The sequence below is a fragment of the Amblyomma americanum genome, chromosome 1 (genome assembly GCF_052857255.1).
Source record: "Amblyomma americanum isolate KBUSLIRL-KWMA chromosome 1, ASM5285725v1, whole genome shotgun sequence".
NCBI lineage: Eukaryota > Metazoa > Arthropoda > Arachnida > Ixodida > Ixodidae > Amblyomma > Amblyomma americanum.
The window spans coordinates 509,699,659-509,702,586 of NC_135497.1; the positions used below are offsets into that span (position 1 = coordinate 509,699,659).

The window sequence follows — 2,928 nt, forward strand, 5'->3', positions numbered from 1 at the left end:
CGGTGCGATGCAGCGCATGTCAAAGAACCCCAGGCAGTCGAAATTAATCCGAAGCCCTCTGCCACGGGGTCTAGCTCAGATATAGTCTGCGTGCTGTTTCGGGACGGTAAACCCCGTATACCACCTGCAACCACCACGTAATGCATTGTAGTTCATTGGGAAAGAATACGCGCGCCCGTCGTCCCGCAGAAGAGCTGCTCCAGTGTCACATTACGCACAACACAATATTCTACAGCTTCGTCCATGCTTAGAAACTTTCCACTGGCTTGTGTGAGACAGCCTGTACGTGCGTAGAGGTACTTATATCCAATTCTCTGGGACAGACAACGTTGGACAGCACCTTTTCCGTGCGTATACGTACGTCTGTTTCAGTGCGCATGATGTTTGCGGACGCTGCGAATACGCACAACACAATATTCTACAGCTTCCACCATGCTTAGAAACTTTCCACTGGCTTGTGTGAGAGAGCCTGTACGTGCGTAGAGGTACTTATATCCAATTCTCTGGGACAGACAACGTTGGACGGCACCTTTTCCGTGCGTATACGTACGTCTGTTTCAGTGCGCATGATGTTTGCGGACGCTGCGAATACGCACAACACAATATTCTACAGCTTCCACCATGCTTAGAAACTTTCCACTGGCTTGTGTGAGAGAGCCTGTACGTGCGTAGAGGTACTTATATCCAATTCTCTGGGACAGACAACGTTGGACGGCACCTTTTCCGTGCGTATACGTACGTCTGTTTCAGTGCGCATGATGTTTGCGGACGCTGCGAATACGCACAACACAATATTCTACAGCTTCCACCATGCTTAGAAACTTTCCACTGGCTTGTGTGAGAGAGCCTGTACGTGCGTAGAGGTACTTATATCCAATTCTCTGGGACAGACAACGTTGGACAGCACCTTTTCCGTGCGTATACGTACGTCTGTTTCAGTGCGCATAATGTTTGCGGACGCTGCGAATACGCACAACACAATATTCTACAGCTTCCACCATGCTTAGAAACTTTCTACTGGCTTGTGTGAGACAGCCTGTACGTGCGTAGAGGTACTTATATCCAATTCTCTGAGACAGACAACGTTGGACAGCACCTTTTCCGTGCGTATACGTACGTCTGTTTCAGTGCGCATGATGTTTGCGGACGCTGCGAAAGTTTGGCACCATCATCACAGACCAGAGGAACGCGTGCAATGCGGCATGTCGTAAAGTGAGTCGTGCAGTAAGCACTGCCCTAACTGTCTCGGACGTGCTCCGCATCGCCTAGAGCTCATCAAATCACGCATGCTTCAGCATGTAATATACTCAGCAGCCGTCACGCGTATGCTACTTACCCTCATGCAGCGCAGAAACTCAGCACCAGCTTGGGAAAGCTGGGCACGTGTGAGGCAATGTATTTAAAGGACACGGCGGCGTGCATTTCCCCAGGTCCAGAGTAGTCAGTTCACGGAAGTCGAGTGCGGCCAACACACCCGCGTCCGACACCAAGAAAGCGTTCAAGCTTAGCTCTTCCAGCCCAGTGAGACAAGCGAGGGAGGCGGGTTCGCAACTTTCTGAGTTGCCTGGACCGTACAAAGCCGCGTCGGTGATTTTGGTGCAGCCCACCATCCTGAGAACTCGGAGGAGGCGTAGGTGGGTCCAGATGGTGCGCACCGCGTCGTCCGTCAGCAGCGCTGTCTGCGACACATCGAGGGAAACCAGCGTCGGTATATTATACACCTCAACACTGCGTCATCTATTGTGCACGAGCTCATGTCGAGCGTTCGCCTTCCTGGCCATTGCCGGGAAGGAAACAACTTGACAAACCCCTGTAGTTCACAGCCGCTGCACATGGAAAAGCTAGCGTTCTGGAGCTTCCCAAGACAGGCCAGTGCACTGAATCCTTCCGACGTGATTTGTTTGCAGCCTGAAATATTAAGCTCTTCGAGGTCCTTGAGGTTTGCGCTTATTGTCTTAACACAGTCGTCATCGACTTCTCTGTTGAAGGCGATGTTTAGGCGCTTGAGTCTCGGAATATTGAGACACAGGGCCGTCGCTCCTCGCTGGCCCAGAAATATTCGCGACGCTACGTGAAGCTCGTCCAGCGTTTGGGAGCATGCCTTGCTGAATTTTATGAGAGACTCGTCTATGATCATTGTGCGGCTCAACTTGAGCACTCGAAGTCGGGCTCCACTCTCAAGGAGAGTCTGTAGAGCGCCCTGGAGTGTCATCACGACCCTACTGTGGCGAGTTGGTGGCGGGAGGCGTTGACGGTCGATGGGAGAAAACAGAGACAGCGGGAAGCTCTGCACTGAAAGGGTGCTTAAACTCTCCACCGCTGTTATCAGTTCCTGGATAGCAGCGTCCATCAAATCTCGCTTATTAGAAAGATCTAAAGCGTTGATTCCTGCCAGTGCGGAAGAAATGCCGCTTGCTTCTTCGTCTCGTACTGGCTGCCCGCTTTTCAAGACTAGGCTGTTACAGTCCGAAATAGTAAGATCCACTAGCCTGGGACATTTCCGCAGCGTAGAAAAATTCTGCCGGTCGTAAGGTGCAGCTTTTAAGCTCAAGCTTCTTCAGGGTCTTCCCCACGTGCCCCCAGAGCTCAGCGTCCAGGGCTGTGTTCTTCACTACGAGCCATGCAATTACAGCTGAGGGCTTTGCAAATCTCGCCATTCTCTTTTCACGTTTCTTTCCAAAAAGAAAGCTACATCGCCGTAGAGGCGGCCGTCCCCAGCCAAAGCATGTCATGTTTTGCACGCCAACATTGCGGTCAGCCTGTCGCACACTCCCGGAAAAGAGAAAACCCGCCGCAGCAGATGCGAAAAACAAAAAAAGGGGGGGGGGGGAAGGGGGGAGGTGGACACATGTTACGGTTTTTGCCTTGTGATGTGCCGTAGATGTGCGCAGGCAGCTAGAAATGCTGGAGAACTTAGTGAAAAGTGAA

The 2,928-nt window shown here is 51.8% G+C and overlaps 1 pseudogene; it reads right to left on the bottom strand.

Moving 5' to 3' along the window:
* Positions 1 to 1,355: 1,355 nt before the first annotated feature.
* Positions 1,356 to 2,212, bottom strand: LOC144128255 (uncharacterized; annotated as a pseudogene).
* Positions 2,213 to 2,928: the final 716 nt, after the last annotated feature.